This window comes from Chiroxiphia lanceolata, chromosome 7, assembly GCF_009829145.1.
Source record: "Chiroxiphia lanceolata isolate bChiLan1 chromosome 7, bChiLan1.pri, whole genome shotgun sequence".
In the NCBI taxonomy this organism is placed as follows: Eukaryota; Metazoa; Chordata; class Aves; order Passeriformes; family Pipridae; genus Chiroxiphia; species Chiroxiphia lanceolata.
The window spans coordinates 10,122,032-10,149,318 of NC_045643.1; the positions used below are offsets into that span (position 1 = coordinate 10,122,032).

The 27,287-nt window shown below is 34.6% G+C and overlaps 1 long non-coding RNA gene across 1 annotated transcript; it reads right to left on the bottom strand.

Annotated features, from left to right (window-relative positions):
- Nucleotides 1-6,300: 6,300 nt before the first annotated feature.
- On the bottom strand, nucleotides 6,301-19,606 carry LOC116789707. The gene is made up of 7 exons (XR_004358130.1): nucleotides 19,441-19,606; nucleotides 17,062-17,300; nucleotides 14,720-14,895; nucleotides 13,307-13,407; nucleotides 12,696-12,863; nucleotides 9,352-9,432; nucleotides 6,301-6,445 (listed from the first exon to the last, which is right to left on the bottom strand). It is a non-coding gene; the product is annotated as an uncharacterized LOC116789707 (long non-coding RNA).
- Between the last annotated feature and the right edge of the window lie 7,681 nt (nucleotides 19,607-27,287).

A 27,287-nucleotide genomic window follows, 5' to 3' on the forward strand; every position in this document is an offset into this window, starting at 1 on the left:
GTACCTTTTGTGATATCTGTTAAAGGCTTATACCAAGACATACTCAAATCAGAACAGTTCTGCTTCACAACACTTCCCATAGAACCAAGTGGATCCCTCTGCTTTAAGTACCTACTTTATCTACACTCCTGCTTACCGTTAAATTATCTTTCGAGATCAGACAAAATTGTCACAGATAGTGACATCCAGCAGAAAGAGCAGGTGTCCTGAATAAGGGAAGACACAAGGTTTGTAAGACAGTCACAAGGAAAAGCTCTGGGGATTTTGGTGTGTACACTGAAACTTAACAAAAGCTAAAGGCCTACTATTCTGTTTTGAAAAGTTTTTCTTGTTATAATTTCAAACTCACTGGGGTTTTTTTGAAATCTTATTAATTCCCATTTTCCTTTATGAGAGGCTATTGTAGAATGGTTGTAGAAAACACAGTTGAAATACGTACTTGCAAATACTTTTGGTTTTTAAGATGGACAGACCTTTTTCAATAAGGTGAAAGTTTTGTACATGGTTTGTCAGGTCTTAGGTGGTGAACAATAAGCATCTTTTGGAACTCCCCCGACTTGTCTTGCCACTCTGTAGGAAAATCCTAAATGCTGGGGATCTTAAAAACATGTATTTCAATGTTCTTTAAAGCATTTGTGAATTACCTGTAGTGAGAGTAAATTATCTTTTAACTTGACACATAATTCCATGAAGTGTTTTCAGTTACAGCAATGAGGCTTGCATGCTTAAATCTTTAAAAAAAACCAAACAACAACAACTTTAATTATAGGTTTATCTAAGAAACTTCTCTTAGAGAAGTTAGAGTAATGTTCAATTCTTCAAACAATAATAACTCAAAGTTCTGCTCTAGGAAGTGAAGAAGTGTTGTGGGGGAAACCTAAACATGCATTTACCTCCCTCTTTCTGTTAGAACTGTATTCTAGTGTCAGTCTTTAATTATGATGATAACCATATAATCAATGACAATCACATCACAGTATTACATGGTAACTACATGTTGAGTTGCAGCTGAATGCAGAAAATGATGGCAGGAAATGAAGAATCAGAAAATTAAAGTCCAACAATGCACCGGAGAACTTGGTTTGTAAATGGCCTGTGAACAATCCAGCTGTTACATTGTTATTGCAATTATCATATTGGGAACAGCAGTTGTTGTGTGGCATTATTAGCCTTTGGTACAGTCCCAGCTAGGTATGCCTTTCTGGAAACTGGTACTGCAGCTCTGCTGATGAGCTTCTTGGGCTTGCCTATAGAGAGCTGGGTACAGAGCTATGCAGACAGACTTGCACAGACTTCATTCTGAGTAATTTTGATTTAACAAGTCATGAAGGAGCTCATGTTCTGCCTAGCATCCTCCTTCCCCAATTTCTAGGCACTTAGTTTCAGATTCAAATCCCAAATGCTGCATTCTTTTTATTTTAATATATGGGGGTAAATAGGTACCTCAGACTTATATCTGTCTTACAAGAAGAGAAGGATGTGCTTTCCTTTGAAAAACATTCATATTCATTATACGGCTGATGATGATAAAGTGGCTCAAGTAACACTGATTTTTGTGCCCTCTCTCAGACATGCAACCATCCATGAAACTGCCCTTTGTTTAAATTTGTGCATCACTCACAAGACAGGAAAATGAGCTGGTTGCATATTACTGGAGAGAAACTATACCAGTATAAAAAAAAAATAATTCAACTGTGAAAAAGGCATCTTCCCCGAGACCTGTTAACTAGCATTTCTGAAAATTCTAGTATATCCATGTGTAAATGGTAGTATTAAAGCTAGATATGTAGTGAAAATGCTTTCACATAGCAAAAGGCACAGCAAATCTTCTACGTCAGGAAGGTCTAGTAACTGTTCTTAGCTTCAGTGCTAATGTTTATTAGTCTTTATCGCTTAACTGGTTACATGATTCTATAGATCTTATTGAGTGGCACTTAAATGAAGGACTTTCTATTAACTTCATTTTTTCTGTGTGAAGGCACACATACCTATTGCACACACCTCAGTTCCTTACTTCTGAAAGTCAGCACCTATCACTTAGGCATTGCTTAAAAAAAGCTATAATCTCAGAATGCATAATAAAGTAGTTCCCTCCCTCAAGCTCTTTCAAATGCCATCATTCATCTGTTCATTTTCCAAGTGACTATTTCCCAAAGAAGAACTAAAGCCCTCAGCTTGCTGTATCTTTTTTGTAAATGCCCAAAGAAAGCTTTATCATCTTGGCTGTTTGCCCATTTCCTGCAATCTGGTCAAGTAAGGAGCTACAACTGCTTAGTTCCTTTAATGTGTCTCATTGTAGACTTATGAGTATTTCCAACCAAAAAGCCATTCTATTCTCTCTGCATACTTTAAGCCCAATTTTTTAAACAGAAAAATTTCTAAAGCCTTGATATTTACAATGAATAAAACACACAATATTTTTTTTAAAGGGTGTAAGAAGTCCTGGGTCATTTGGCTGAATACTGGTGATAAATTTTCATCATTTAAGTTAACAGTAATAAAAATGGTTGAATAGATTAGCAAAAGTAGACAGTATTAGCTGAACATGCAAAGTGGTTATGGTCAGATATGGTACAAGTAGGAAAGAAGGATAACTTTTTTAGTTATTTGTTCAGGAGGTATGTGCATGATGAACACTATGCATGTCAAGAAAGCTGAAGGGGGGAATGTTATAAAAATTAAAAAAGCAATTAATAGTAAGATTAAATATGAAGAAAGTGCCCAAATGAAGAGTAAAATCAATCCAAACATCTTAGATATTAAGGAAATAGCCATGAAGTTTGATAAAGTAAGTCATAATGACTGTATCAGGTCACTGTGAAAATAGGGAGTCACAGGTCTCCTGAATCCCATTCTAATTTCGCTACATGGCAAAACCTGGTTTTTCTACTCTTATCCAGGAAAGTAGCATGCTACATAATAGAATACAAAGGCATCCTCAAAGCATGGTAAACAAATGTATAGACTGACAAAGGACAGTGGCTGCTTGAAGTTCAGCAGATTTCACTATCACCTTACCACTCCAGGTTTTGTTGCCTTTTTTCCATCCAAATCCAATCCAAGCCATGACTTGCCATTCAGAATCCACAAACTAGCAATAATCTACTACTGCACACCATTCATGTATGTAAGAACATACCATGTGAAAGGACAGCACTTTCTTTTCGCAGAATCAATATTTTCAGGGAGTAAATCAGCTCATGAATGCAAGCAAACAAACAGGACTGTTAACATACCGAGCAGTCAGATACCAACTTCCAGCCATCCTTCAGTCGTGTAAAATCCTTACAAATATTTGTGGAGCCTGGAAAATCTTCTAGTTGACAAATTTCATCCCATGATTTTGGAGGAAGCCAAGTACATGGATTAGGAAACAGATTGTCCAAACCTATGCCTCGAGTCAACAGAAATTTCCGTTCATTCTCATTAAAGCAAAGTTGAAAATACTGCTCTCAGAACTAAATAAATAAAATCTAATGGGTTTAGTACATTATATAGTAAATCAATACATTTATCTGAATTCTTGCATTAGTTCAGAAAGCTTCTAAACAACTACTAAAAGCTTATTTCTAAAGTAATCAGTGTCTGTTTTTTAGTTAAACACGAATTTAAGGAATCAAAAAACCTAATACACGAGCCAATGTAAAGAGTCATCTGCGTTCCTGACTTGAGAAATGAAGTTTTAACCAATGAGATTTTTTAGGCCAAATCTTGAAATCTAAAAATGTTGAAGGAAAAAAACTGGATGTGTTTCAGGGAACCAACCATTTTTCAACCTGTTCCTATAATGCATATCTAAATATGAAAAAGAAATATCAGCCTATTAAATATCTCATTCTTCTCTCTAAGTTTAGTGGCTTGAATTTTTTAATCAGGTCCCTGGGAACGGGAGAACAGTGTCCCACAATTATTACTGTCTACTCTTGAAAGAAATGTATTCTCCAATATAAAAATTTCAAAAGTTCCTAAAATTTTAGATCTTTCCATATTACACCAAAAGAAACAACTCCAAGCAACTGTAAGTACTGTTTTGGTTTAAGTTATGTTTAGGGAAAAAAATTTTTAGAGAAATAGTTATCATCTAGCTCAGTTATGTATTTATTTTATTCTACAGAATTTTTTCTATGCTTATAATTGCTTATTAAAATTAAAATAAAACAGAAAAAAATTAGGCATAAGTACTATAGTTATATATAAACTAATTTTTCTATTCTTATCCTGCATGTTCCTATTATTGACAGTTTCTATATTTCATTTATGTCATATCAAACTGCAAATTATTTTTAACTACCGACCAATCTTACATATTTCAGGAGATTCACTGTTAGACAAAAAGAGAAGAGCAGCTTGTCCTTCTCAAAGAGGGAACAACAGACATTGATATAAAGCGAGTAGATAAAATGATCCCTCAGAATCTTCAGCCTACAGGTGTCAGAAAAAAACCACCTTCCATTAATATCACTTTAAAGAGTGTGTACTCTGGAGACCTATTACGAATCATTTAGATCTCCTTTTTTCTAATAAACTGTCTGGTCAGTTACCCCAAAACAATCATTAAATGCATGTACCATTTTGTGAGCAAAATAATGTAAAATAAGCCATTTAAGTGCAGTTACATCTTAGTACATGACTTTCAGAGGAAGTGAGGGTTCCCTCTTGAAAGGGACAGAGAAGAGCAGCAATTTTAAAATTCGTTATGAATACCAGAGCCAAAATCAAGAGTTCATCTCCAAAGGTTACCTGAAATATGTTTCCCACTCTACAGAGTATTTTTCTTAATACACTATAATACAAATATATTCAAAGTAAGAGGCCATCTATTTTTTTATAAACGTTTAAGTTTGAATACCTTGAATACCTCAGTAAAAATAAGGAAAGAATTTGCACAGCTACTTCAAATACTTTTTTCAAGGTAGGAACAAAGATGTGGAGAAGTGCTATGGCTTTTTCCCAGTTACCAAGGTCACCAGTCCCTTTGCAGAGAGCTACTTGGAGGACTATTCCTGTGTTTCAGGCATGGTGATAATTGTGAAACCTAAATGTGATTTGTAATAGCTAAAAAGGGGAAAGCTTTTCACAGAAGGTCGAGAACAAGAGCACGTTATGTTGTTTGAACTTTGTCTCCTTCTCAGTCTTGTGTTCAAGCTATTTTTTTCTTCCATTCAGCTAACAAGAAACAGATCATTTTTAATATATAAATACTCCTGGTTTTTTATTAACATTAAGTCCTTTCAAAGTTACTGGTTCCTCATCAGTTAAATGGACATACATACTATTTATGCACAAAATACTGGCACAAAGATGACTTTGGGACAAAATGTAAACTTTTTTCAAGTTACAGAAGTAACATGGTTTCCATTAGACAAAAATGATTAAAAGAAAAAAATCTCAGCACAAAGCCTGTTGTAAAACAAGTCTGACTAGTGAAGATAGCCCAAGACAAATAGTCTTATGTGAATCATTAATTCACAGAGAATTTTCTGTGAGGCTGTGTGGGCAAAATTATCAAAATGGGCTTACGCCAATCATTCCCTGGGAATGCATATTGTCAGCTGGGATTGAGGTCCTGTATGTTCATATTTCTGCTGACAGAAAGGGTCTGAATCAAAATGAGATGATTTTATTTATTGCTTACTTTAATTTAGGCACATAGGCATACAGGGTTTTTTTGAGATATAAAATAGTAAGATTTAAAGTTTAAGAGCTAAATTTATAAAACACAGATTGCCCTGTTGGTAAAAGCTACCTCAAAGGTACATTCAAATATGATACCACAATATTAAGATCTGAGTTAAATGATTACTAGCAGTATCTTTAATTTAACAGTTAGGCTAAACTTGGATTGCCCACACCTTGCACCTGACCCTAACTATACTGCAGATAAAAAAGCTTATGTAGATTTTGCATTTGAGGTGATTAGTATATTAAGTCTGGTAAATATTGTCATAATAAAAGGTGACTAAATAGCATCAGGAGATCCAGACTGGGAAAGATGATAAAATTAATTAATTAATTAAATTCCTGACTATATGAAAGAATGACTGTATTGCAAGGTGGAGGATTTAATATAAGAAACATCAACACTTTTAAGATGATACCAGTTATCCAGCAGTGTAAAAAAAAGTGTTGGCAAGGAATGAGGAATGAACAAATGCCAGAAACTCTTCCCTGGTTTTAGCCAAGGAACCATTTTAAAATTAAAACGTTGTTTTAACATTGTTAACATTGTTTTAACAAGTTGCACATTTATCTTCAAAATTCACACCTTAACAGGTGTTTCAGGAAGAGAATGTGGATTTCCCAGCTTATTTGTAATATAAAGTGGAATTCAGGAGCACACTCAGTAGTGGATTCTCCAAGGCAAAGACTCCCCGACTACTTAAATGTCTGAGTAAAAGTGGCTTTAGGATAGGATCAAGTTCTTCTCCAATATTTTCCAGTAGCACTTCAAAATAACATAAGAATTAGTAAGACTTTCTTGGCTTTTATATTACTGATTGATTGTTCTTTACAAAACATATGAATAATGTGTATTTGCCGTGTGCAAACAATAAAAATATTAACTGAGCAATATCTAGAGATAAGGAGAGTATTCAGGTGATTGAAAAATTAATCAAAGAAATGTACTTTTAATTTCTTTCTCTAATATGATATAAATTTGCAAGAAAGCAACTAAAATGCTATCACTGTTACTGCTGCCAATGGCTTAGAACAGTAGTTTAGGGCTACCATTTCTAAAAAGCAAAATAATAGCAAACTAAATACCACAGAAATCATTTTGGGTGACCAAGTCTGCTTCAGTTTTCACCATAAGCATATGAGAATGTCAAAATCAAGAAGGAAATAATGGAAAATAAACAATCCATCTCTACTTGAAGTCCAGTTAGCCTTTGAAAAATAGGTTGAATTGTAACTATGTGTTTCATTACTTTATTTCTCTTTGAGGTACTAAGAGTAATTGCAATAAAGATGCTACAGAGAACATGAGAATCGTTAATGGTCACAGCCTAGCAATCTGGTATTTGTACTCTTGAAAAGAAAAAATAACATTACTTTCTAGAAATAATATCATTCCAAACTGAAAACAAAGAAATGGCAATTCTCATAAAGCAATAAAAAGATATAAATTAAACTATTATATTGTGCTAAGAAGTATCTTATAACCTGGGGTGAGGGCTTCAATTACTATAGTACTCATTTCATTCAAAAGAATGAAAGGGGGGGAAAAATCTGTTTTCCTTAACTATAACATTTGATACTCACTAGTTTCATTTTTTAGGTAATTGTGCCCCCTCCAGGTACTTCTGTAATTTACACTTTGAGTCATTAACCCTCCAGGGTTGCCAAACTGAATCAATTTTCCAGTGTTGTAATAAACTGAGGGTCACTGAGTTTGATTATATGCAAAGTATTGGCTTTTTCCATATCCTTTATTCGTTTTTTCTAGGGATCTATCATCAGAGGTCATTTTCTTGCATTTCTGAAGGGAAAAATACAAACTTTCAAAATTGAAATATAAGCTCTTCAAGTGTTTACCTCAAAGTACTTCTTAAGGCAATTTATTCCTTTTTGTCATTGCAACAAAAGTGTGTCACTGTGAAATCATAGTAGGCACATATTCATGTGCCCATTCCCATAATCCTTGATGAATTTAAGAGGAGGTAGATGAATCCTTAAGTTCTTTGTTTACCGAAACCAATCTTCCTCCTTCAAAGACTGTACTTAGAATAAGAGTTACTTCCTAGAGAGTTTAATCACATTTAATTTTATAACTTTCAAAATAATATCACTCAAGTTTTGAAACTATGAACAGCTTTAATACAGTCATATGCATAAGTGAGCGTTTTCAAGTGAAAACAAATGGAATTTTCCACTAATGAAAATGGATATTGTGGAAGAAAGACGGCACAAATTTAGGAGAGGAAGTTTTGGAAGAGAAATGCACCATGAGTGACAGTAACCTGAGATTTTACACAGGATACTACAGAGGTTCCTTCTCCATTATGGATCAGAACCTGTACATGGGAGTGACCTGAAGGAGGATGGCTTTCTTCCTCCTTGTAGAATGATTTAGGAAAACAGCTCGTCTGAAAGGGATCCTGTCCGTCTTACCCACTATGGAAGAAAGCTTTCATGGGTAAAATACATGGAGAGATTCAGGAAATACATTTGTAATCTACCAGGACAGCAGGATATCAAAGGAGATATGAAGAAAGTTAAAAGTGTGGGCTTTGTAAAGTTACAAGTATTTTGAATAATTTGATACACACAGATAACGGAAAATGTGGTAACAGAGCATCCAAAACCTGAGTGTCTCACATGAGGCAGTAGCATCAGCAGTACTAGAAAGGAAATCTCAGAGCAGGTAACAGTGTTCACCAATGGATCAAAAGTGTACTGAAAGAATTGCTGGATTTATAGGTGGTTCAGTCACTTATGAGGACCTAAAGAGAGACTCGAGGGATATATGGCCAGGTGATTTTAAGCATAGGATGATACAAGGCAATGCAGCAACTGCAAACTGTAAACTGAACATATTAAAGTTATGTGTTAAGCAGAGTCTAAACCATACTATATTTATTTAATTTTTCATAATAATTTTGCTTATTCTTATTTTAAAACAGGGATTTAACATTTGAAAAGACCTCAGCTAAAACTTGCAGTATTTCTTTCCCCAATTACTTCAAAGTGTCAGTCACATATTATTTTCAGCATATTCCACTTCAGACATACTGTGTAAGAGACACAAAATACTTAAGATTGAATAATTACAGTTCTCTAATAACAGCCAAACGCACACAGCTTTCATCTCTATAAAATCCTTCTTCATTGATGGCATTGCATAAGCAGTCCCTATGTATGCTTGCAAATTATCCTTGGTTTGCTCACTAATTCTACTTTTTAGAAAATTTGTTGTTACAAAAAGCTTGAGTTGCATTCTGTATGGTTCCTATGGTCCTAATATCTAGCCTTAAACTCATAACTACCTCAATTTGAGGTAGATTCTATCTCACCTTTCAAAATTAAGAGCTTTCATTAGTTAGTTTTAAAATGCTAATCATCCTTCCATTGGTTCAAAAAGAATTTTGATCAAAGCTTTATAAAAGTTAAATGGTAGGATGTACTGTAGAAGTGTTGAATTCATTAACACTTGTTGACTGTTTAGCCAGAGTGATTGAATTGTTAATACAGTAATTACTTGGAAACAGTTACATATACAATCATAATCCCAGCATATATCCTCTAACTTCAATAAGCCATTTTGCTTCCAGAAATACAGTCAATGCTAATTTTGAATGTCAAATGAACATACATTGAGGTTCTTTAGCTAGGGCCTTATTTTTGTCTTACCTGTTTAATTTTGCACTTTGTCACCTATCCGGTTGCCAGAGCTGAAGTGTTATCCACGCATCTCTACTTCCAAATGTGAACCTGCAATATACAATTTTGGTTATGTGTGAAACCTACCATTCACTCTACAATAAAAGAGGTATTCAGTGACAGCGCTATCCAACATCAGACTCCTCAAACAGTGAGGACAATTTTCATGTAAATAGTAGTGAAAATTAAAGATTTTTATTGGTAAGTTTGTGCAGTAGCATACTGTAAAACGATTCATAAATGGTAGGTACATCTTATCATACACTCGATGACCATTAACCTAGTTATGGAAAACAATTATAAGAATACATTATGCAAGAAATGGAATGAACAGATGTGAAGGACATGGGTAGCCATCACAAGAGGGAAAGCAGTTAAAGCAACACTGTTCCACGGTCAGTTCTGCCTCAGCTGTGCTAAGAACAAAAGCTACAAGTCAGTAGCAGTACATTGGCAAGCACACTGGACAGAACTGAGAGGTTCTTTGTTCACGGTCATAACAAACACAAGTCTAAGTGAAAATCATAACTGCTTCTGCGTGGCCACAAAGCTCAGCATTTTAAAACTAAATAATGACAGGACTTGATTTTGAAATGTGAGAGAGAATCTTCCTCAAGCATCCAGGTTGGTATCCAGCAAAGCTGTCAGTGCCATCCGTATCTCAGTCATCGGTAGGCGTATTAATGTAAGGCTAATTGCAGCTGGGCTGTGGGTATTTCTAGATGATAGAACATGAAGATGGTCAGTTCCCTTGCTGTACACTGTCAGACAAATCACTGATGTTTGCACTGATTGTGACATGGATGTATACCAACGCATTTCTGAAATCAGAGATTATTGCAGGAAAGGCCCACCTCACTTCTTCCTGTTGATACAGTTTACAAGTACATAGAATAAAATGCAAGAAAAAGAGGAAAAAACTGGCAAGAGCATATGGTTGGGATCATCCTCTGTAAGAAAGGAGACCAGAAATTCTCTCCATTCTAGCTTTTAGCACCTCCCTTACGCCTTACTAATACACATGGGTATTTTGTTGTTTTGTTACTGTGCCCTAGTAAATGATGATTCAGCTCATGGGTGTACAAACCAACACTTGCACACTTCATATGTTACAAACCAGAATGTTTAAATCTCATACCAGGTGGCAGCATAAACTGGAAAACTATTTAAAGAGAAGTAATCAAGACATTATCTGTAGATACTTCATGGTAGCAGCTGATGTCAGCATATTTCTTTAAAAGTGTTTAGATTTTGAAAGGAGAATTATTTCCATATCTACTATTTCCAAATCAAGAATAGTGTTAAGAATTCTATTCCTGAAACACTTGAAGATGTCTTAACCTGAATCCAGGATGCAGCAAGTTTGTTAAAGCAAAACAAAAAACCAAAAAGCACCAAAAAAAATTAAAAAAAAATAAAAAATAGGGGAGTGGGGGGTGTGGGGAACAGGGGAAAGTATCATTTTGAAAGGAGGGAGTGAATTCACAGATAAAAAAACTTTACATTAAAAATTTAAAAGTATTATTAGCATTCCTTATAGATTTAAACATTACAGTAATTTAATAATGTTGGTCATTAAAATGGATATACAGTAGAAAACTGTCTATAAAAAAATTACTTATTGGGATTTGTTTTCTTGTTTGGTTTTACTTATGAGACAATGATGCCATTATCAATAGAAACATGTCAGAAGGTAGTCCAGTGGTATTCCAAGCTCTGATCTCCACTGATTCTCCCAGGTTATTTGTTCAGGAAAAATCATCACAACAAGGAATGTCTTTTGTTTTACACAGCAATACTCAGTCTCTATTTTGCATCTAAATAAGAAGAAAACAAATATTAAATGAAGTTCTGTCTATTTACAAAACTTTCAAACTAATTAAAATGTATTTTTCAGCCCATTTCCCATAACAGTTGCTATATACAAGATCACAACCTTCAAATGAAAAGAAACTCATTCTTCTGTATTAAATCTCTAAACACGGCTTTGTATGTAATTTCTATATCTGAAATATAAATTTATTTATTCAGAGCCTTGGCATGATTTTATTTACCCTTTCAGCAGGAGTCTTCTATGCTATGAAATCAGTGTAGGACAAATGCATATGTTCTATTGGAAAAAATAGCTTCATTATTTAACCCTCAGGACACACATAATTTGCATTTGTCAGGACTTGACCAAATTTAACAACAAATATTTCAACAGCTTTTTGTAATTCTCTTTGTCATCTAACTCACTACATTTGTGTAGACTATAGGTTTTGTATGATGTGTAATAATAATGAAGACACACACCTTGAAATATGTAAATCAAGAAGCATATTTCACTAGGAAGAATGCTTCCAAAGAAGGAAAATTTATGGAAATAGCGTATTGAAAGGCACAATCTTGTGTGAAAGCTATGTACAAGGTCAGAGAAATATACTGTAGTATTGTAAACTAAAATTTAGCTGTCAAAGCCTTACAAATAAAAAAAAACCCTGAGACAAAAATGCAACATTAAAGGAAACATTAAAGGTCTAGAGACATGGACAGAGGGGGTGAATGAAGGATTCGTCAGTTTGCATAAACAAAGTTGACATTCCAAAAGCTGTTGTAACTTTTTCTCTTAGGAAAACTGCAGGGGAAAAGAAATATAGCAGCAGATGAAACGAAGAACTGCACAAAAGTGTTCATGCTATCCAACAAATTGTGGTGGAGATATCTATGTAGTATGTGCATGCCCAATCACGAGAGTAAGGAAAAGCAACCAGGAATCCGTACCTACTGTTGCACAGAGAAAGAAACCACACAGTCAGAGAGAATGAAAGTGCACTAAACTTTTCAAGTGAAACCATTATGCATCCATTTTTTGTGAAGGGTCATGTGGATGTCTCTACCCTTTACGAATATCATTTGCATCTGTAGCTACACTTGCCCAGAATACAGTTCAGCTCCCCTTAAGATGTTTCACCAGAAGTATTCCTGCCTACCCAGGCACAATGTTATACACAATTCAGGTTGTGACCAGAAAAGAGAACCCTGAAAATTTTTTACTTTGGGATTCTATTTGGAACTGCAGACTATTTATCTACCCTATAAATAATCTTGCCATAAACTCTCAGTCTGTAAAGTTTTAAAATAATAACATCCCAACATGGATATTTTTAAGAAAATGATTGTTTGAAAGAACAGTACAAAAATAAAGAAAAATGGTCAAAGTAAGTACATTGAAGGAAAAGGGGAAATAAGGATAATATCTAAATTCTATGTTCAAATGACAGACATTGATTTTTTTTCTCTCTTAATTTCTAGCAATTTTTGATAACCTGTACCTGATTTTCAAAATAAATGGACATCAATTTCTTCAGTTGCACTCAGTGGTAGGTTTTGATGTTCAAAAACGCTCAAAATCAGGGTAATTTTGACATCCAAAATTTCCAACATGTAAAATCATCTGCCATGTAAAAATCTTCTTGTATTCTGAATTTCTGCTTATTTCACTACAGTTACAGGCACAAATCATAGAATCATAGAAAGGCTTGGGTTAGAAGGGGCCTTAAAGATCATCTGGTTCCAATCTCTCTGCCTTGGGCAGGGACACCTTCCACCAGACCAGGTTGCTCAGAGCCACATCCAGCCTGGCCTTGAACACTTACAGGGATGGGGCAATAACAGCATCTGCTGTTATTGAGCTTCTGCTGTTATTGAACTACTGTTGCTTTAAGGAAGAAAAGTTCCACTTATGAATTCTGTGCAAGCAAATTTAAAAATATAAAATTTATATTAGAAGAAAAATTAATTAAATTTAATTTTAATTTTTTTTTTTTTAAAGAGGGACAAAATCACTGTACGTACCACTTGTCTGTAGCTGGATGTAAAGGTTCCTAGGTAAGGTTCAATTCCTGATGAAATAAGTGTATGTCCAGTCAAATTGATGTACTACCTTCCCAGCTCCAAAGCAGTCTCATGCCAGTGAATTTTCTCATCCCCAAGGCCACCAATCAATTGTTCTGTTCATTGTAGTGTTTTGCTGCATAAGTCAACCTCAGAATGGAGAAAAACTCTGATTATATGCATGATCACTTTAGAGACGTTTTACAAATAATAAAAACATTCAAAGATTATTTTCCTGTATTTTTCTTAAGTAATTTCATCAAATAAAAAGAAAACACCTTTTATTACAAAGGAAACACTTAAAGAACAAAAACTATTATCAGGACCAGCACAGCAAAGTCTTTTCAGTTACAGTGTCATCCAAATAAAGGAAGAAAACTGTGCAATAATTAAAGGAAATAAAAACATGCAATTCAAAATAGCTCTGTATACAATACAGAAAATATTAACAGTCAAGGAAATTATCTACATGTTATAAGAGAAACAAAAACACTTGGAAAAAAAAAACAAAAACATTGTCTCATAAAAGTAGTTACATTCTTTTCTGCAAAAAAAATCCTTGTGAATCCATAACTGGCATTTATGTCATCAGTTTTTAAACAAGCCATCTTTCCAGTTAGGTTTATAATATAACAAAAAATATATATTTTAACAGGAATTTAATCCACCTATGTTAGAATTCTTTACTATCTAGTACAGACACATTTCAGACATGGGATAGGAGGAAAATGATGACAATTCTTGCTGCGGTTACTCTTGCTCTCTTCTGGTAACCATAGCAGCCAATTTACACCACAGTAACAAACTGCCTGTGTAGTTTATCCCTCCCCTCTACTTCCAAACTATATCAGAATGCAGAAGAAACACACAAAGAGCTGACTAACTACAGACAAGACTTAAGACTCCAAATTCCAATTCTATTTATTTAAAGAAAGCTGATGTACTGCAAATCTTAAAAAAAAAAAAAAAAAAAAAAAAGAATAAAATCTTCTTCCAAATGTTGCCAATTTTTGCACACATAAGCACCTAATTACCAGTCAGGAACAGGGCTTACCAAAAACAGTTTCAAAATTGCATTATCATAGAAGGCATTAATAAACTTTAAAAACTTTTAATGTACTAACTTACAAGTTAATAGATTAATTCAAACATTTAGTAAAATCATTGAAAAGTTATCTCCTCACAAGAAAGCAGATATGAGTGAGGATGTAGGAGAGGGATATCAGTTGGTAAATTAATAACATATATATATTTTCTATTACTCTAAAGAATTTATTTTTCATGCTTTGCTCGCTTATAACTTTAGGACCATTACACCAAAATAAAATGATGGTTATCTAAAAGTAGGACTTGTTCCACTTATTGGCAGTTAAAAGGGAAAATACCATTTGACAGAGAAACAAATTTTAAATCATTTTTCTGGATATCAATAGAACAATAGTTCACCTTTTGCATCATATACCTGATTTCCAAGTCAGCCTTCTCTTTCCTTCTTGGATTCCCATGTCTGGTAGAGTACACCAATTTATCTTGAACCTCCCTCAGGTCTGCTTCTTTCTTTCTCAGACCAATAACAATCTTTAATTTTCCTTCATCTTGATTCAACTTCAGCTTTTTGGATGCAACATTTTTGTCACTCTAGATAAAGTCAAAGAATAAATTAAACATCTGAAAGATAGACCCTTCACTCCACAGTTATTATTTTAGGAAAAAAAAAAACCACCAAAGAAAGATGAAGGGAAACCTCAGCAACTCAGTAGCTCATGCAATATTCCGTTTCATAACTTGTTATCTGAAGACAATTGGTTTTTACCTTATCACTTGTTTCTGTGTTGATATTGACTGATTTATGCAGTCTCTACCATTTTATACTGTAATAGCAAGTAATGATTCAAAGCAAAGAAGGGTTATGCTTCCACACTGTGTCCAGGTTGATCATAGTTAATAATCCATTATGGATTTGTGCCATAAGAAACACACAAATAATATATATAAAGTAACACTTACAGACACTGTACACACACATTCAGCCCACTGTGTACACAAAATAAAAGAAAAAATTAGCAGCTTTTTACATCCAAGGATCTATTTTCCACTTTTGAGGATTTCATGCTTTTGTACAGATATTTGTGTGAGGAGAATATGGGAAGTAACATGCAACTGAAAACAGATTGTTCATCTTTCCAAAAACAAGCATGAAAATAAGTTGGAATGTCCCTATGCCCAACTGAAACAGAATTTGACAAGTATTAGCCTCATCATTCATGAATCCCCTCTCATGATGGTGTGAGTTGCAGATCTCCTTTAAAGTCCACCATTTAAAATAATTTTCTAACAGTTGGTACTTGTAATGTTAATAGCTGTTCTCAAATTGAGAAGTCTAGCAAGTATGCATTTACTAATCTTTCAGCTGAGTAACAAAATGTCCTCTCAAATGAAGGCATTCACTGCCTGCCATGATTCAGCTTTCAAATGGCACACTGAATTTGGTTGCCCAGTGCTGATTTACTGCTGAATGTGAGCTCCAGAGGTTTCAAATTAGGAAACACCATAAAAAATAAGCACACTTTTTCAGTGCATCAAACACAAGGCATAACAAAAAGTACCTTTGGGCTCGATATAACTACCAGAAGCTTCCAAAGACATTCAAATAATGTCCCAATTTTGTGCAACACTCCGAAAAGAAATTAACTTCATTTGCTAACTGAACAGATTGTTGCTTCCATGCCTTCTTAGAAAAATTCAGAACTGAGAATCAGCCTCTGCACCTTAACATCAGGTATCTTTTATGAATTAATCTTTGTTACTGCTTGTTTGCACAAGTAGACCACTAGTAAGAAGTAATTTCATCTCTCTTTTGGTGTTAAATTACACTGATAGACTGATCCCTTCAATCAAATGCATTTTAATTTTTTTTTAAAACATACTTACTTGGTTATGTAGGTATGTATTAATGGGTCATGGCTATGACCCATTTGCAAAAAAAAAATCCACACCCACAACTCAGCACCATTTCCCAAGTTCTAAGAGGCCCAATGCTGTTAGAAACAACTGCATGGCAGACTCATGATTGCTCTGAGGCACTTGTTTCAATACAACCCAAATTAAAAAAAAAAAATTACAAATCAATAGATACTAAAGTATCAAACAAAAAGACCAGTTTTTAAACTGTTAACTAAAAAAAGATCCTACTAACCATATTGCTGAGTAAAACTGTCTTGTCTAGCTATTTAGAGAGTTAATGGACTTTCTAAAAGGTAAACAGAAGCAATAGCTGTAGTTATGGTCTATCTGATTACTCTGGCAATGTATGAGCCCTACATATAATTATTTTTTTAAATTTCACGTGCAATGTCTTTTGTATTACAGGAAATCTTGTCCTGATAACTGTAAAATATTGTATCCTACCACTATCCAGTAAAAACATTGTTATTTTTCCAATAAATATAATGCACAAATAAAATATTATTGACAGTAAATCAAATTAAAATCTCTAACTGAAAATTGTCATCCCTATAACATTCTTAATCCTGCAGAATCACGAAGTCAAAATACAGTCTTTGGGTGAACAGATTCTCTCTGTAACACTCCCTGCAAATTCAGCAAATGTACTGAGACTCAGCAGTGATGAAAAAAAAGTAATTTTAATTAAAAACTGTTTATGTCTGGCTACCAGCCATTCTAGTTAGCAATCCATAAAACGATTGTTACAGGTATTCTCTTATCAGCAGAAATTCTCACAGTAGCGTAACCATTCTCTGCGTGAGCAAGGAAGCAGAAATTGAAAAACTGAACAGAAATTACCTTCTAATAGGATTGAGAGGTATCACTTAACTCCCAGTAGCACCTAAGCTGCCTTAACCATTCAAAGTCACTCTCATCTTTGACTTTTTTGCTTACTGGAGATGCAAGAACATTCCTAGCATGAACATCAAGCACAACAAGTGCTCCTGCAGTCACTCGATTCTGCTTAGACAGCTTTCCTCGCACCAAGGTGGCAACGTCCTCAACCTATTATTCTGTTCCAGAAAATCCTCTAGTGCCTGCAAAAATTTTTAAAAGTAAAGAAGTTGAATGTCTCATCTAAGGCATGATTATTTTTTCTTATACTTCTTATTATATTACTTTTATTTCTCTGTATTAAAAAGTTTCATCTCAGTATAATAGTAGTACAATGTTCTTCATTCACCAATAGCTCAGTAGGGTTTTGTGTTTGGGATGCTTTTTTCCTACTTTTCCAAAGCCATATGTAAAACATCAATGACACATATCTGCAAACATAGCAACATATACTATTTTATTCCTGCAACACAGGAAATAGTCCTTATCTTTTTACATCATTTCATATTAAGAAAAGGAAAATATTACATTGTGTTTTAAGGGTCTACTTATATGTGCGCAATATATTTTCTCTGGTTAAGAGTCACTGTCACAGTAGAAAATCAGTTTTATGTCTCACAACAGTTAGAAACAATAACACACCCACAATTCAAAAAAGTTAACAGGAAAATGCATTTTTCTATAATTTCTCAGTTTATTGACTTTTGGCTATAGTCTGTGTTCAGTTAGCCTAGTTATTTCTTTTACACAATAATTAATAGTTCCTTTCATGCTCATACGTTGCTGGTAAACAGGAAAGGCCCAATTAAGGAAAGCACTTGTATCAGGACAGTCCTTAAATGCGATGAAGTACCTTACTGAATTGAAATCAAAAAGTGTGAATGAACCTTGGTAATACATTCACACCAAAGCACGTTTCTGTGGAGAAATAGCTTCCATTTGAATAAAGAAAAACTTATCTAGACCTGCTTTAGATTTTTCTCCCTGCTAGCCTGCTGTTCCTCTCCAAACACAGTGGCACTGGTAACTCTTAATAGATTATGAAATGCTTTTGAGATCTCTCATCTCAACTAGTTACTTTTCAAATATTAAATTTGAATAATCATCTGCTTAGTAGGAATTCTTTTTACTTATGAGAATAAAGCAGTAAAGAGAGAGCTCAAAAGCAGCAAAATGAAACCTGCACCTTTGATTTATGTACAACAGCTATTTGTTGGAAACAATTAACTGAGAAATGGTTGAAAGGTAGCATGTGAATGTATATGTGAACATATTAACAAGTGGTTTAACAGAAAATACTGAAGTTCTTTAGGCAGGACGCAGTACTTTTGGCCTCTGACATGATCACTGACTGTCTATCATGTGTCTTTGATTTACAACATAGGAATGGAAAAGAGAAAGAACATCAAAGGCTGGAAGACAGAGTTCTTCTCCCTGCCAGATTTGTGACAGATTGTCAGGAGATTCAAGTACCTTCAAGTACCTTGTATGCTTCATTACATACAAGCTGCTTTCCACTGCAGAATGAAGATTCTCGGCCTGAAGCCAGACGAGCAGTATTCCCATTACAACAGAATTTGAGGTACAGGAAGGACAGGTTTTCCTGCCTGCTCATGTACAGAAAAGGCTTGATACAGACCAGCACAAGAGCTTTTATCTAGACTCAGAATTCTGTAACAAACATTCCCAAAAGCAAATTCATTTAACCCTTGCTAACTTCCTCTTTTAGTCACTAACTACAGGCTTGTTAAGGTGAGTATGGCTTTGATTTTTTTAAAAAAATCTAAAATCTGTAAGATTAGAATTTCTGTCTCCCTTGCTGAAAGTCTTTCACCAGTTGAGGATAAATAGTACAGTAAGTACAAGCCTTATTTCTTTTCCCAGGAAATGGAGGGTTTCATTTATTACTGGAAAAAGAAAATATTTTCAAATCTTTAGACATGTTGCAAGGTTTACTCCTTGTATTAGCAGATATTGTCCTCTTCTTCCTTTAATTCCCTCTTCCAAGACACTCGGAAGCTTTTTTTCCTTGCATGTCAGAATGCAGTTGCTCAAAAAAGCCACTATTAACAGGAGTCATTGCTTCAATTTGAGAATAAGCATAAAATGTTACACAGCCTTAAATATTGCTCCATATATGGATTAAAGATTAGATTAGATTTAACTTCGTGTTTGTGGTATAGCTCAGCTATATATGAACACGGAGAATCCAAAAATACAATACTGTAGAAGTTCTTTCAACTGATATAACAACTATTCACTGAAAAAAAGTTATTCTCAAAGCTCTGATTTACTACTACATTGTATCAATTTGACATAAATTTAAATTTAAAATATTTTTACCCTTGACCATTTCTAATAGCCATCTGTACTTGCATTGTCCAGAAAGTTTGGGATAGACAAAAATCTATTTGTCCAGGCCACTCTCTTACTCTATCAACACATGGAGTTTTTGGATAAGCATCAAGTGCATCCCCAATGATCTAGACAGAAAAAAGAACACTATAACTACATGCGAAAACAGGCAATATTCATCTTTAGAATTGATCTAGATTCAGCCTCAAGTTCAACTCTATAATACCAACATCACAAGGAATGTCTCAACAAAGCCCAAAATGTCTTAACATGAACACAGTGATCACACCAAATTTCTGAGAACTGATTTCACAACACATTCTACAATGATTTTGGCCATCAGGTACTTTTCAATTGTCTAGTTCTGTCTACAGTGAAAATCAAAAACAAGTACAAATGCAGTTTAGTTAGACTGAAAGGTTTTTTTCATCTATTCCCCTATTTTCCCAAAGTGAAACCTTTTTTCATTTATTCATTCCAGAAAAATCCCAGAGCTTTTAATTTTCAACATCATCTTATTTAAACTTACACCTAACTTCGAGTGTATTTTCTAATAACAGAATGATTAATCTGGTTCTAGCACCACTCAAGAATAATCTCAATCGAATCAAAATTTGCACATGAAAAAGCAGCAACAAATGACACTAGCACTTAAAAAAATTATATAACTCTTAAAGATTGAATTAATTTTTTTAATGTTCATGGTGGACACAAAGAATAAAAAGTGATTCCAGTATATGTTAATATTTACTGAAGAAACCCACACTGAATGACATTAGCCTAGTAATTAAGAGGTTAGGACTTGTTTACCTTGCAAACAGATCTCAACATAACCGTCTCAAATTCAACCAGCCAGTTTGACCTCTAGCTTCAGATGTTGAAATTGTCCTTATAAGTTCCACAGACTCCCCTTCGCTGCTTTTAATATATGCTATATCTAATACATCATTAAATTCTACTCTTGCAATTCTTCAAAACACTTGTTCGAGGGAGAAAAAAACTCTAGTATTAAACAGCTTCAGACAATTTTTTCTTGCCAATACTACCAAAGAATATCTAATTTAAAAATGAATTCTGAACAATTTACTTGAAAGATCATCTTAAGTTACATAAAGTTTATCCCTAACAATAATTCTTTTGTACAAGATACTTACTACTGTATTTATCGAAGATCTCTTTAAAGATGTAAAATTTTATTTATAATCTCTGTAACATATAAACTAGTGAGGATAAACATGAATTCTGTCTTTAGCTGGTAATCCAACTACAGGACATAGAATGCTGTTATTTATACCTTCCCAGCAAGCTATAGCAAACATTAAGGAATTTGAGTAAAGCAACCAAGTACAACCTTAACATAATACATTGTAATGAAATAAAAAAAGTCACTTTTAAGAATTTGTTCCTCACAAGATCTCTTGTCCTGTTCATTGCACTGTATGAATATTTCTCTGTGACCGAGCTAGCATTTTGTTTTTCATTTTTGTTCATATGACCTTGCACTGCATTCACTGCACACTATAAAGGCTGCATATTGGGACTCAAACCCCAGTTCCTCTGCTTATAGCAAAGGTTATATTATTTAATAGGATCACTTCAGCAGGAATTCTCATAGAGTTAATTCCACTCAGTATAAGAAGGACTTATATTAAGTTATATTTTTTGCAGTTTAATCCTGAATGAGGTTGGGGAGTAGAAGTCCCAGTGAGAGTTAAAACACAGCAAAAAACTTCTGAATTGTTTAATTAGGACTGCCCCTAAAAAGAAGGTAGGTGGGCAGGTTTGTATGAAATTTTTCAAAACATGAACTATTATTTCTGAAAGTAATTTCAAAACAAGGTCAATTCATCAAACAGCACAGCTCCCATCTTTCTGTTGGAGCAACATCAATTTACACAGGTTATTCAATTAAGCAACATAAACAATTAAAACATTTTGATAGATTTTTAGAAGTGTACTTTTATGACAACAATGTAGTCACACATTTTAACTGGTAATCATCTATCAATTCAACGCAAAAATTATCCTTTCTTGCATATAAAATATATATAGGAGATATAAGTCTTAAGATGGCAAAGTTGTACATAGGCAACACTGACACTTCAGTACTAACACTAACTAGTAACGTGATCTAAATAAAGGTATTCTTAGGATCAGAGAATACCTTTAAATACTAAACACATTTAAAGAATTTTTGCCAGCAACACATAAAAAGTTCTACTTGTTTTGAGAAGATAAGAAATTGTATTTTTATTTCTTTTTGCAACAGCACCTGAATAACACCTGTCAAGACACATTGTTGGGTAAACACTGGGTTTCTTACATATATATGCACTGTACAGATGACAAAATATATATTAAGATGTATAGTGTTTTCCACGTTCTTTCTAGTGCTTTCCAAATTAACTTCTCAAACTAAATTAATGTAAATGCTTAGAAAATCTACTGCAGAAGATAAAAGTTATCTCAAATAATACAAAATTTCAAAATACCTAAAGGTTACCAAGCTAAGAACCTTTAAAGAAATACAGTTGTCTGAACATCAGGTTCCAGCATTTAATATGCCTTATGACCATTTATTAAATTTTTTAATCTTGCTCACCAAGTATGGGGTTTGGGGAGCAAACTCACACATTGAAAAGTAGGAAATTGTGCAGATTTAGAATGAGAAAATCAAACCAAACAAATGCTTCTAGTCAGTTCCAGTATGGGCTTGCATTTGGCTGTGATTGAATTTACTCTAGTTCACTTCCATGCCAGTACACTAACTATGAACTGACTGAAACCCACCCATGTTGCAATACATAATGTTCTATAGTGACAAAGTCCTGGCAAGGGAAATGGGGAGTGATTAATACCAATCCCCTGCTCTGTTTCCCAAAGTCTAGAAATACAGGTTCTGCCATAGCATCTCCTCTACCACCTAAATCAGAATGCATTTCCCCAGAACTGGAATGGGACCAGAATGGTCATGGCTAAGGTGGAAACAGAGGTAACCAGAAATGTCAGTCAGCCCTGAGGTCCCCTCTGCTCTGCCCAGTCAGTCTGCACCTGTCAGCACACAGCTAAGGACATGTATCCAGGATCAAAACAAAAGCATGGGTATATCCAACATAAGAAACTCCAAAGAGATTTGTGGGGAGAATTTCAGCCTACTGAGGGCTCACAAGAACTGCTGACTATTTCCCCTAGGAAGAGTTTTGTCAGAACCATTATGAATCTAGAATGACCCGCTCAGGGAAGTCCCTGACAGGGTGTGCAGAACAACACAGTCTCACAGTATAAGGAGACACAGGTCAGATCTCTGTGTAAAGCCCAGAGGTGCAAAAGGTATAAACTCCTCACAGGGTGCCAATGCAGATTGGCAGATGACTGCTTCTCATCTTCAGTTTGGAGATAACATTTTGAAATTATTTGCAATGTGCATTCGGTTTTGTTTTAATCCCCTGCTCACTTCAGATATATACTTCCAATCTACTGAAAAATACCAGAACCGTGTGCTTATCTAATTGATCTTCATGGGGGTGCACCTCCCTAATACAATAATCATAGTGTTCCTTTGCACACGAAATACATTCACCTTCTGTCGCTTGCCTCTTGCATCATACCAACCCACAACAAACTGCATATACTTTTCATCTATACACAGACAATTCAGCTGTCAGCACACAAACATAGTTCCTAATTGGTTTTATAAAACAGTTTTTAATGCACAAACAACCATTTAACTATATGTTGTCAAGAAAAAGGCGGTTTTGTTGCCTTTCCTAGTATATTTATCTTCAGCAAATAGAATGATTGCGACTGGGAAAGCAAATCAAAGCTGTGTTGCCAGTTTTATAAATGGGATTCTTCCTGCTTGTTTTTACTTTCGTATGAGAAAAAGCCAGGAAAAAAATAATTTATGCTTCAACATAGATTTCCTATTTACAGTTTTGCTAAGGCAGGATGAGAAAAAAGGAATGGCATCATTATTCTCAGTCATTCAAAACATCAGCATAACTTATTTTGTCAGTCACTCTGCCAGTGACAATTAGGGAGAAACATGTATCAAGAAAAGTGTATAAATCAAGAGTACAGAAATAGTTTGAGTACCCAATTAAAAGACCATCAACAATCCAGTTTCTAAATATAATTTTTACTATATTGCAGATTGCAGTCTGGGATTTTTATTCCTTGAATCTTTTTTTCTTGTATTTTTGTCCCTGCTTTCTTCCCCAGAAAGACAAAAAAGCTTCTGAACCTGAGATTTTTTTAAAAGTTATGAGAAGTGGAAATTAAAGCACTAAGTACTTTAATTCTCATGAACATGCATTGCTTAAATTTAAAATGAAGAAATAATGTATGATTATTCAAATTTACAATGAAAAGCTAAGCAAATAAAGCAATTTTATAATGCAATGGCATATAAATGCAAAAAGTAAGCACAGGTAGACTCAAGTTAGCTTTATGCTTTAAGAAACACCATTCACATAGTCTGGGGAAGAGCATCCTTTTAAGCCATGAAACTCAAACATTGCATTTGTGGAAAGAGAGTGCCATCTTCTGGAAAATGCTGCCTACCTGTTTAGCCAAAATCAACTTAAGATTATTAAACTTTTATTTTGGCATTTACACTTTCCTGGACAAAAGATGACTCTTTTTTCTGCCAATGACAACATGTATCATATTCAAGAAAATTATTTGTATTTGATTAGCACAGAATACCTGAATTAGGTCATTTTATCAAAACAGATAATACAGTACACAATATTCAGAAATGTAATACTCAGCAAAATTCTGAATTTCCTGCCCTTTTTAATTTTTACTGAATTTCTTCTCCAAAATGAATACTATTGATTTCACAGTTCTGTGGAATAAATTCCTGATTTTCTTCTAAATCAGAAGAAAGAAGAACAAAGGGGAGGGATGGGAAGCATAAGGTAGAAGGAGTAAAAGAGAGGGAAGGATTTCTCCTTGGAGAGAAAGCCAAGGAACAAGAATAAAAAATAAATTAAAAAAAAAGGGGAAGGGAAAGAGAAAGAAGGGGAGAGCAGGAGAGACAAGAAGGAAGAAGAAAAGAAAGGAAGGAGAAAGGAAGGAGAAAGGAAGGAGAAAGGAAGGAGAAAGGAAGGAGAAAAGGAGGAGAAAAGGAGGAGAAAAGGAGGAGAAAAGGAGGAGAGAAGGAGGAGAGAAGGAGGAGAGAAGGAGGAGAGAAGGAGGAGAAAAGGAGGAGAAAAGAAGAAGAAAAGAAGAAGACGATGCTGACGATGAAGACAATGAAGACAATGAAGACGATGAAGATGATGGTGATGAAGATGATGAAGACAATGATGACGATGATGGTGATGAAGATGATGAAGACGATGATGAAGATGACTAAAATTACATACATAAAATAACTACAAGAGAATCAAAGAATGGTTTGGGTTGAAAGGTCAAGTTCCAACTCATATGCCACAGGCAGGGACACCTTCCACTAGACCAGGTTGCTCAGGGCCCCATCCAACCTGGCCTTGAACACTTTCAGGAATTGGGGCTTCCACAGCTTCTCTGGGCAACTTGTTCCAGTGTCTCACTGCCCTCACAGTCAAGAATCTCTGGTCCTTTAACAGCACTTTCTATGCTTCAGAATATATTAATTGCTATGGATCTAGAGAATATTATTTGGCTATTTAAAGAACACTCCAAATAAAGACTGATCCATCTTTTCAGCAATGAGACAGGAGAGTGATTAGAAGCAGTTTAATGCTGGTATAATACTACATGCTACCCATGATTAAATGCAATTTGCTTATTCTCCAACACAAAATTATACCATAATATGTATGCATTTTAAAAGTACCATATTCTCAGAGAGCACATATTTCAACTTGTAAACATTTTACTTTTTACTTGGAAAAATTCCTGCAATTATACCTGATATTAAACTTCACTGTAGCAAAAGTTCAAATCATTCAGACTCAAATTCAGCCAACCACCTGTATTCCAAACATTTAATACCAGGCACATACATCAGAACTTTATCAAACAGCAAGTGACTAAAGACATTACATTTCAAGTGTGAATGTAAGTGTTTTGCTGAACTGGAGCTTGAATACATCACAGAAAAAGCAGGGTTTTGATTACAGAAGTGGTATTTGTAAGCAAGGAGATGGGATTCTACAGCACCGAAACTGCAAACTCTAAATGATCATTTGATAAAGGCTGTAAAGGCAAAATTACTTCATACAACTTGCCAATGAGTGCTTTTTAAAGTTTTTCTTGTGAAGAATTAAATGTATATTCAAGTTTTCTACATCTCGGGTTTCAACTCTTTGATTAGCTTAGGGTATTGGGAATGGATATTGAGTCTTCCCCATCTAATTCAACCGCCAGAATTTAATTCAGCAGAAACAAGAGATATTCACTGTTTGACTACACTACCTGTTCAGAAGCCTGAAGAACATGCAATTTAATTCTATTGGCATGTTGCCCACACTACAGAAATCACTTGTTATCTGCTTACACTAGCTAGATGGGGATAGAAATACGCCCGTGAACTTGTTCCAAGCCATTATATACAAACATACTGCTTTCTGAATATCAGTTTAAAAATTTCCAGGTAATACCTACATTACTAGCCAAATACTGACATTACTTACAGGCTCAGCCAGGGTTCCAGCCACTATGCCACACTGCATGCTGGCATACTCCCCTACAGCAGCGGTCTCCAAATTTTCTTGCTTCTCAACAGGTAGTTTTTGAGCACACATCACCAAGATATGTATATTTATCTACAGATTGTACACACATAGTACCGTATTAACATATTGTGCACATAATAAAGCGTCCACAAAACCTCAAAATTAAAAACAGAATAAATTAAGATTAAACTAACAATATTTAAAATAATTTTATTAATTTTATATAAAGATCTTTGTTTTCACTAATGGTATTACTATTATTACTATCACTAATAGTATTATTATTATTATTAATACTATTTTCAGTGAGAATAATGTGATTGAATATGCTTCAGTCTTAATTCAATACTTTGAGATTCAGAGATTCAAAGGTCTTTAAGTTCAGTTTATTTCAATACTTTTTTTAATGGTTGTCATAGCTGAAAAAAACCTCTCAAAGACAGAGATTCAAACAGAAGAATTGCATGATGGGCTGCACTTAAAAAATCATGATTTCAACCACCAATTATGAAAAGATTTTTGTTTAAATTCAAATAGTAAATTTTCACCTTCCCTGATGTCACTCAATAGTTCTTGCAAACTAATGGGAAGGTGTTGTATTTTTAAAATCACAGCAATTTTTTAAAAGAGATTGCACAGGGCCTTGGGATTTGAAGTTCTCTGAAGCCAAAAACTGGGCAAACTTCTCTCCTGCATAATTATCTCACTGTGAAGACCATCATCCTTATGCCTGGTCAGAATTTCCCTCCCTGCTGAGAGAGCTGCCCCTCCTGCTGCTGCTGCTGCTGCTGCACAGCACCAAGAGGAATCTGGCACCACTTTCTCTCTAGTTCAGGCATTGGAACACAGTAACTACCTCCCTCCACCACCACCTCTTCCCCAACACACACAGTTCCCTCAGACTGTCTTCATACACCAAATGCTTCAGCCCCCTGAACATCCCAGTGGTGATTTGATGGACTCTGGCTTTTCAGCAGCTTTACAGCTGACTCAGGTAAAGTCACCTTAGAGGGCTCTGAACTTCAAGTATAGACATGCTCTTTGTTCTCCTCGTCTTGCATAATGGGACTGAAATACAAAGCTTAATGTTTCTCTGCTCCAGTTTCTAAAACAGATGGTGAATACTATCTACAAATGGGGAAAAAGATCTTTTCTGTAGGAGAAAATGGG